Below are 10,505 nucleotides of genomic sequence, written 5' to 3'. Positions count from 1 at the left end.
ACAGCCAATAAATTACAGTTATTTTGTGATGACTTTGTTTCCAGATTCTTTAGAACCTGTGTTCAAAAGGCTTCTCCCTATCCTGGGACTTGCTACACAAATTCACTCAACTCCAGAATCAAAAATCCAAGAGTCTGGGATTTGAGAACAGTTACTGTCACTCTCCAAAGCCTTGTATACGTATGGAAGTAGTTTGCTTGAGCTAACTGTATGGTCCCATACAAACCATCGAAGGTGTATACCATAAGCAGAAAGGCAGCAGTGAGACTAATCTTGGGGTCATCTGTCCCTTGTTGCAAATTTGGGCTCCTTGACCAATGTAGTCAGTGTTGAACAAATCACTTTCCCTCGAGGTGCTTCAGTTTTCTCAACAGTAAACGGGAATAAGAATCTTTGCTCTTTGTGCCCCTCTGCATAGTCTATACCAAGTGGACCCATAACATTTGTTTCCAGTGGGAGACCAGTCCTATAGAAGTTCCCTTTTATTTTTTTTAATTTGCTGTAGGAAGCCTTTGTCTTTCAGTAACAGAGATGGAAAACCGGGCTCATGGAGCACCTGGGTCCTGGAGTTTAAGAATATAACAACAAAGTGAGTGTTAACTTCCATTGGTTCTGTGGTAATGACTTTATTCCAGAAGCTCTTTCTTATTTGGAATGTCTAAATATTAGTGTATTCAGCATGGCACTAATATTTCAATCATCTTAAACCCATATCCTTTAATATGTTCAAGTATTAAACTGAAATGTCATATGCTTCAAAATCCTTGACAATTTTAAGAAAATTAAAATAATCCTATATTGTTATATGAATTATTAGAGAAAATGGTATTTGGGCCCGCCCTCCCTCCCTCCCAGACCCCCAGGGTCTTTGTCATATCTGAAATTTTCCTCCAAGAAGTTTTTTTTCCATAGCTACCAGTCAATTTGACCTTAGGTACCTTTCTCATTTAAAGTAACCCAACGCAGCACCAAAGGCCTTGGGCTTTTGTTGTGTCAGGTAGCAAAAACTAACAGTTCATGAGGTTCCTCTATTATCTTCATGAGTTCTATACTTTCACTGCCGTCAATTTAAAAGGCATGGTCACCTCCCCTTCCCCCATCTAGCTGGGCAGTGCTGCCCCAAACCCCAGTGTTCTAGCTATGGGAAAATAAACTATCTCAGTATGACTTGAACCCTAATCCCAACCCTCTCTTCTTACAGCGCTCCTTGCTACTTCCACTAAAAGGGTTACACCACAGGCTTGGGACAGCAGACATTTTTTATATCCAGATGACTGCCTTAGTTACACCATTGAGATTTGTCCTTTTCCTAGAGACTGACACTACACATCCATGGTTGGGATGGTGTGCCAAAAGGCTCTCAGCAATAAGTTATTCATCCCTTTGCCAGTAGCTTATCCTTTTTGTCCAGCAGTACATAATTGTATGAAGTGATATTGTTCAATCCACTAGTTACCAGTAATACCCAACAGTTGGCTATGGTTTCATATGGTCAACTTTTAATAATTCAGGCATTTTCAGTGGGTTGATTGATATTGCCAAGATCTTCAAAGACTGGGTTGGCCTCTCAGTCAGTTGCTGGAGCCACCCTCCTTGCCCCACCCCCATCCATCCTCATTTTAAGAATGCAAGCAGGGCGGGGAAGCTAGGTGGCGCAGTGGATAGAGAATGGCCCTGGATTCAGGAGGACCTGAGTTCAAATCCGGCCTCAGACACATAACACTTACTAGCTGTGTGACCCTGGGCAAGTCACTTAACCCCATTGCCTAGCTTAAATTAAAAAAAAAAAAAAGAATCCAAGCAGGGAAGGAGCAGTTAGCAGCAGCATTCTTTTCTATGCTCTGTCCAGCAATCTCACTCTTAGCCATAAGACTTTGGGAAAAATTAAACAGTAGCTCCTCATAAGAAGATGAGCACTAATAAATACAATTTTTCCATTGGCTAATGTGAATTTATCCAAGTTTATCACAATATGAAAGCCTGATTGTGTATCAAATGGAGCTCCTCCTTAGCAGAGCTAATTTCGTTTCTGTCCTAATCTCTGGGGACCTTAGAAATCTGCTGAAATCTAAAGAATCTGGAATCTTGTGAGAAACATGGATACTGTGTATGAGACAGCATAGTCCAATGGAAAGAGCACTGTATTTGCATTTAGGGGATCTGGGGTCTGATACCACTTTACCTCACTGGGTCTCAATTTATTCCTCTAGAAAATGATCAGGTTAGGCTAGGACTATGTCAATTCTAAGGCCTCTTCTGGTTCTAAATACTCTGATAAAATTGTGTCCAGGTGACAAAGACAGTTAAGATGCCCAAATCTGATTAGTCTTTGAGGTGTCCAAGAGTAGTCTATGAACTAGGAAAGGAAGGGGGAAAGGGAAGCCTTCTATGGCCTTAAGAATGCATGTGGTCTCAAGTATGAAGGTTAGTATCTCCTCCTCAATCAAGATAAAGCTCCCCTCACCCCCCCCCCCTGCACAAAAAGGCAGATTTGGAATGGGGCAGCTACAGTAAAAACAAGGAATGAGGCCGAAGGACAATTATTTGTGCCTTTCTATCAGGTCCCTATGCTGGATTCCAAAAGTAACTTCTATGTCTATGCTGCTGGGCAAAACTTTCTCTCTGACCCCTAAGATCCCTCAGAATCCTGTAGAAAGGAAAAGGAAGGAAAAAATATGGAAACTTCCTAGAAGGCCTGGCCTGACTAAGACAGATCAGCACAGTCTACTTGGAAAAAGGGGAGAAATTAATGCAAAAAGAAAACATGGCTTCAAATCTTCAGTGATATCCAAAAAAAATCCCAAAAGGACAACAAATTCCCTGAAAATCTTTGACTTCTCCAAAGTAAAACTCTGTATTACAGGCAGATTCTGTGTAACTTCTCAGAATTAAGACTCTCATTGACAGCCTGGCAAAGGATGGCCTCGGTAGGAATGCTTCAGTTCACAAGATAGAAACCCTCGCAAGGCAAGTTATAAGGGATACAGAAAGCCTGTTGCTGCTCAAACAAACTTAAACCAAAAAGTTGCTGACACTTCTCTCACTTGAGAGCTACCAGGCTGGGGTTAATGTAAAGCAAAAAAGATCCAATTTGTAATCTTACCCTAATGTTGGAATTTTTCTGAAAACTTCAGATTCAAGGTGGAGAAGGCAGGATGAGGGTGAAACTTCTCTACAGGAATCTTGGGGCTTGATCCAAAAAACGTCAGTGCGGCATTTTGAGGTGTTTTGTTTTTTGGTTTTTCCTCAATTCTTTTTCACAACCTTCTCATCTCCAGTGTTTGTGTCTTTTTCCCCAAAGTGAAGGTTTGCATCGTAGGACTTTTCTCAAGTACCTTCATGAGGAACTTCTTCATTTTTCCAACTAAGGGAACACAAGGATCATTTGAAAGTAGAATCTGCTGTCACAATCAATTGACTCTACATTAACCCATGATGCCCTTGGTATTCCCAGGCAAATACAATTCCTACAATAACTTGTGCTTGAAGACAACCAAAGAAGTCATCTCCATTTGATGAACCATCATTTTGTATTTTTGACAAACACTGCTTTCCTCTCTGTTCAGGAAATATATTTTTCTTATCACATTACATTTGTTCTTTAAATACAGTTGTTTCTCTAGGGAGGTAAGCCACCTCTAACTGGCCTCCCTTTTTCTTTAATAAAGTCCTGTTTTGCTTCTGAACGATAATGTTTTTCTGTTAACCTTTTCAATACCAATTCTCCTTATTTAACATGAGGTACCAAAATGTTCTAAGGACCAAATAACAATCATTTTTGTTGTTGTTCAGTTGTGTCCAACTTTTCATGATCCCATTTGGGGTTTTCTTGGCAAAGATACCCAAGTGGTTTGCCCTTCCTTTCTCCAGCTCATCTTACAGATGAGGAAACTGAGGCTAACAGGACTAATTACCCAGGGTCACTGAGGCTGGATTTGAACTCAGGTCTTCTTGTGAGAAAGGATAATTTTTTTTTAATTTTCTGTTACACGTAAAAAAAATTTAAACATTCATTTTTTTAAATTTTGAGTTCCACATTGTCGCCCTCCTTCCCTCCTTAAGAAGGCAAGCAATTTGATATAAATTATACATATGGGCACTAGATGGCACTGGGCCTGGAGTCAGGAAGACTCATCTTCCTGAATTCAAATTTGGCCTCACACACTTACTACTTGAGTGACCCCGGGCAAGTCACTCAACCCTGTTTGACTCAGTTTCCTCATCTGCAAAATGATCTAAAGAAGGAAATGGCAAACCACTCAGGTGTCTTTGCCAAGAAAACCCCAAATGGGACCATGAAGAGTCGGACACAACTGAAAAACGACTGAACTGTAGTGAATAACATGAAGTAATGCAAAACATATTCCTATATTAGCCATATTGCAAAAGAAAACAGACAAAAAAAAAGAAAGCTAAAGTTTAAAAAAAGTCTGCTTCAATCTACATTCAGACTCCATCAGTTCTTTCTCTGGAGATGGATAGCATTTTTATCATAAGGCCTTTGGAACTGTCTTGGATCATTGTATTGCTCAGAACAGCTGAGTCATTGACAGGTGATCATCTTACAATGTTGCTGTTACTGTATACGATGTTCTCCTCGATCTCCTCACTTCTCTTTGCATCAGTTCATGTCTCTTCAGGCTTTTCTGAAACAATCCTCATCATTTCTCATAGCACAATAGTATTCCATCACAATCATATACCATAACTTATTCAGCCATTCCTTGGTTAATGGACATCTCTTCAATTTCCAATTCTTTGCCATCACAAAAAGAGCTGCTATAAATATGTATTCTTTTTACTTACAGGTCCTTTTCCTTTGTTTAAAATCTCTTTGGGATACAGACCTCATAGTGGCATTGCTGGATCAAAGCATATAGTGTGCATAGTTTTATAGCCCTTTGGGCATAGTTCCAAATTGCTCTCCAGATTGGTTGGATCAGTTCACACCACTAACAGTAAATTAGTGTCCCAATTTCTCTACATCCCCTCCAACATTTGTCATTTTCCTTTTCTGGCACATTAACCAATGTGTGAGGTACTACCTCAAAGTTGTTTTAATTTGTATTTCTCTAATCAATAGTGACTTAGAACCTTTTTTCATATGGCTATATACAGCTTTGATTTCTTCTTCTAAAAACTGCCTGTTCATATCACTTTGACCATTTATTAACTGGGAAATAACTGGTATTCTTATAAATTTGACTCAGTTCTCCATATATATGCACATATATATACATACATATATATATATATATATATATATATATACTTGCTATAAATTTTTTTGGATTTAAATTTTCAAAAAAATGGCATGATAACATCCATTTACTGCCTCACCTCAGGCCAAATAACATCCTCAACTTGTAGAACACTGGTTTGGGAGTGACATTTTGTTAAAGCTAATCTCTGTCCTTCATAATTAAATTCTACAGACATGAAGTATACAAGGTACTGTGGTAGGCCCTGCAGACACAAAGATGTAGAAAGCCAAATGGATGATAAGGTCTATGCAAGCAGTTTAAAAGTCTCCAGTAGAAGGCTGGATATGCCAAGTATGTAGAGAAGGATGATACAAGATAGAATGGGATGAAGGCAAAAGAGAAGTCCAAAATGTTCTGGGATCACTTGATGAAAGACAGCATATTCAATTGGGGAAGTCAGGTAAGACACAGAAGGGGCAGTGCCTGAGCTGAATTTGGATGAAAGGATTCAGAAAGTCTCATATGAGGAGGGGGTACATTCCAGACATGGGGGAACAGTGCTGTAAATTAATTCAGGTCAACAGTAAGATTATAGAGTGCCATAATACTATATAAGATATGTACTTCTGGGAGCAAAAGTGTTTTTCAGAAAAAGTTGCTGGGAAAACATAATTTTTATAACAACAGCTCACTCCCCGAAAAGTCTATTGTGACACCCCATTATGGCATGGAGGTCATGACCCTGGGTTCTCCAAAGTTTTGGCAGGTTCTGCCACATTAGAAAGGCTTCAAGTATGGTCCTAGCAACAGATGGCATCTGCTTTCCAAGGACCAGCCTGGTAGCTAAATACTGAAGGCATTTATCACTGAAGGCTGGATGCCTTTCCCTAGCTGACCCCCATGCCTGTAAGGTTCTGCCCCTTCACACTGGTTTCTTCCCTTCCCTGGCTTCCATCAAGCTTCTGCAGGAAGCCTTTCTTGGTACTCCCAATTGTTGGTGACTTCTGTCTTGAGATTCCCTTCATATTCCCTGTATATATTATACACCTAAATGTTGTTCCGTGTCGTCTCCTCCTTTAGAATGGCAGTTCCTCGAGAGCAAGAACTGGTTTTTGACTTTCAATATATCCACAGCACTTAATCCAGTATTAGGACATATAAGCATTTAATAAATGATTGCTGGTGACTGGCAATAAGTGGCTAGGCCATGGCAAACCACACAGACACACATGGTCCTCATCCCTTACATTTCTTCGGTGATGATAGCAGATAGTGAAAAGTGGGGGGGAGGATCCAGAATCACAGTTTTTAGACCATTTATAACTTGCCTGTTGCTACTTTAAATAAGAGAATATAACCTAATGACCAAGTGTACATTACTGCAGGGACTAAACATATCAATCTTCATATTCTCACTGTAAACAAAACAGGAAGTTGTAATTAAATGGGAGAATGGCTCATAGATTCTCACTTAAGGAAAGCGAATGAGCTGGTTTGATTCTGCATCCAAAGACATCACCTCATGGGACATGTTGTCATCTTACTGCAGGTTACATAAGCTTTTGCAAAAAGACTACCACACAAAAAAAAATAACTGCAGTTTATGCACCACTGTCTTACAGAGGGTGCAGAAATTCTAATAGAATTCAACAAGTTTCCTTGTCCCCCCATCAAATCAACACACACTTTGGTATTTGGTAACTTCAGTGCACAGGCAGGCATAGGTGAGAACGTATACGGGAAAACATGCATCAGGAAAAAGGAATGAGAGAAGTCAAAAAAGCCTCACACGTATATCATGACTACTTCAAGAAAATAAGCAGCAGGCACTTGACAGCATGGCAAGCACCTAAGAAGGTCCAAGAAAATGAAATTGCTTATATTTTAATAGACAGGAATGTGATACAGAAGTCCTACCTGAATGAGCTATCTGGACATAATCAGCCCACCTATTTATCAGAGCAACCATTAAAATTGTTACAAAGCGAGAAAAATCAAAATGAGAAAAAGATAATGGCACACAACTTAATCCTGCTGTATTCAAACAAGCTACTAATGAAAAATGGATAGCAGGTATAAAAAGGACACAAATAAGTCTCTAACAATCATACAGAAATTTAGCTGATATAAATCCACTTCAATAATAAGAAGTACAAAAGATCCTTGAAAAGCATCCTAGTCAACAAACAATTTACTTGCCAAGAAGAGAGACCTAGTAGCCAAAGGCAATACTGGTTTAGGCTACAAACTCATTTGTAAAATCTAATAGAAGAGGATGAGGGAAGATCATGTGCACTACCACCTCTCTGTTTTAGCTGAGAAAAGTTATGGAGAAAGTAAAATCAGTTTAGAGAAAGGTCAGAAAGTGATCCAACTTTCCAAAAAACTTGGATCAAAACTTATCCCAAGGGCATTTAAGGATGAAAATGGAAGGACAACAGGGAGAAAAAATTAAGATCTGCGAAGTTTTCATTACAAACTGTCATCATCATCACTCTGACATCAAAGTCCCAAACGTACTCCTGGAGTAGAAATGTCACCGAAGAGAACGTAGATGGGGAAATCAGACATACCAAAACTAAGGGTTTTAGATATTAAAGAAGGAGATCTATGTTAGAAGTGACACACCTTTGAGAGTGCTGAAGGATCAATTCATATATATATCTGGAGGGGGAGGGAAAGGTAGTTAAGGTATAGAAAAAAAAAATCTTAGAACTTATTGATACCAAAAAAAAAAAAGAAAGAAAAAGGCAACTGAGAAAACACTGGCTACCAACCTAAATGCCTACTTTCCCATCTATATTAAATTTCCAAGAGCCTATTCAACACATGCAGTCGAAGGCATCCTTGGTGAGAGCATTAGCAGAATAGAGACAGGCTTTCATGAGCAATTTTACACAGCAAACCACATCTCCATTACCATGAAATTAGGAATGAGTTAGGAAGATTACAAGATCTCACTGTACTTAATGATTTTAAAACATTATTTGACCCAGTAAAGTCAGAGACTATTCCACCACGATCTCCCATCTATATGTCAAAATTACTCTACTCAAGATATGTAATCTTATTTGCTAATGCTCTGTTGTTACAGCTGTAAAGGAATCAACTATTGTTAATATAAAAACCTTGATCATTAATAGCTTGTCTACTGATGACTGTTAGGAACTACACAGAGAATTGTAGACAGACAGTATGCACCTCTTAGACTGACATTATCCACTTCAGCACAAAATAGGCTATATTAGCCAACTATAATATAGGGCAAATAGGTCAATAGAATGGAGACATAAATAGAAACACAGAATAGAGTATTTATATCATATTTACTCCAAAGCCAAGTATACAATGGCATGGAGAGGCAACGGAATGAAATCAAGGACCTCTAGGCTTAGACAAGGCAAAATCAGAAAAAAACTGACACCTCTCCTTTATCAATCTGGAACAACATAGTGGAAGAAGCAGAATGAAGTATTACCCTCTAAGCTGGGGGTTCTGAACCTTAACCTTTCTAAAAAGATATTTTAATATGATTGGTTTCATCTGTAGCCTTATGTATTTATACATTTAAAAATATGATTCTGAGCAGGGGTTGCCAGACTGCCAAAGGAGTCAATAACACAAAATAAATGAAGAATCCTGACTCTCTGTCTTCTGAAAAGGCCTTGACTTTGAAACTGTTAACCTTTCTTGAAATTTTCTTCTATCTGACTTTATGGTCACTTCACTATCCTGGTTATCATATTTGTCTGAATGATTCTCTTGTAGCTTTAATTGGCTTTCTTCCCTCCCCTTGCCAAATATGTGTTGGCTAAGTCAGGCCTCAGCCACTGTGTTTTTTTTCAAGAGATGTCTTCCACTCGAAAGGTTTCACTTGTCACCTCTATGTGGCTAATTCCCCAAAACAGCCTTGAGCAGCTCTGATGTCTAACCAGCATGCCTGCTTACCATCCCTTTCCTCAAATTAGTTAGCCACGGAAACAAAATGGAGTCAACATTACAGAATGCTCCCATATAAAGCTCAGCTGCCCCTTTTCACCTTTAGGAGAGGCTCTGTACCCAATTCAGCACTCAGTAAAGATTCAGTGAAGAAAAGTGTGGATTAAATGACAGTCAAGGCCACAATGGAGAATTCTGAAACTGAAGTACTACTGGTCCAGTACTATACTGTTTGGGGGTCTTGGCCATCTCCTGGTGATGAGCCTCTCCAGGCCTAGGCTGTTCTTAAGACAACAGTCTGGGCCCATACTTGAAGACAGTCTAGCTGAGTAGGACCTGACAGTTATCACCCTGCAGTCTGGGAACCCAGCATCACTTTCACAACACACTAGGTCATCAAAGGACTCTTGTGGGGATATTGTCACCTATCTTGTTTTTTGCATTTTAGTGTCCTATCTCCAGTTCGGGGGAGCTCCATAAACTCTGCAGAGTGGGGACCATGGCTTCTATTTCTCTTTCCCACAACAGCGCAAGATAGGGCTGAGAACATGGGTTACTACGTGTCCACAAATGATCCTGGGATGCTTGGTCAACCACTCACAATAACACATATAACCCACCTTTTCAACCTCATTTCCATGACTTCCTCTTTATATTACTACAAAACTGGATGACCCACTGTTCCCCGAAGTCGACACGTCATTTAACCCGTTTGGATCAAGCCCCTCATCTGGGCAGCTAAGCGGCAGCAGCTGGGTTACAAAGCGAGGCCTAGAGTCAGGAAGATCAGAGTTCAAACAGGTCAGTCGCTCATTAGCTGCGTGACCTTGGCCAAGTACTTGTGTGACCTCCTCACACCTGCTTCTTCACCCCAAAGAGGGAGACGTATAGTACCTTCCTCCCAGGGTGGCTGTGAGGATCAACACTTCGAACACCTTAAAACGGCTACACGAACACTAGATCTTAGTATATCAGTAAGCTCACGTGATCCTTCCTTTGCTCCCATCTTCCTAGCCTAGGACATCCACGGCGGATTTCTCACCACTGCCGGCCTCGGCATCCCCAAAGTCTCGAGCTCGAGTCCCGCCTCAGACACTGACTCACTTAACCTCTCGGCCTCACTTGCTCGCTTTGCCAAGGGCTGGTTATTGGTATCAGGAGGCCCTGCTCCGAGGGCCTCCGAGCCCTCCCGCCCTGACGCCACCCCCCCCGAGGCTCGCGATCCTCAGGCACGGGCAGCCTGGGGCGGCGGGAGGAGCTTGCCACTAGCCCCGTTCGGCGAAGTGAAAGCTCCCGCGGCCCTGGCTTCGCCGAACCCTCTCCCGCCCTCAGTTTGCGCAAGTGTGAAATGGGAGCAACACA

The sequence above is a fragment of the Phascolarctos cinereus genome, unplaced genomic scaffold, assembly GCF_003287225.1.
Source record: "Phascolarctos cinereus isolate Bilbo 61053 unplaced genomic scaffold, phaCin_HiC Scaffold_9;HRSCAF=440, whole genome shotgun sequence".
Classification (NCBI taxonomy): Eukaryota; Metazoa; Chordata; class Mammalia; order Diprotodontia; family Phascolarctidae; genus Phascolarctos; species Phascolarctos cinereus.
This window is presented reverse-complemented; position numbering follows the sequence as displayed.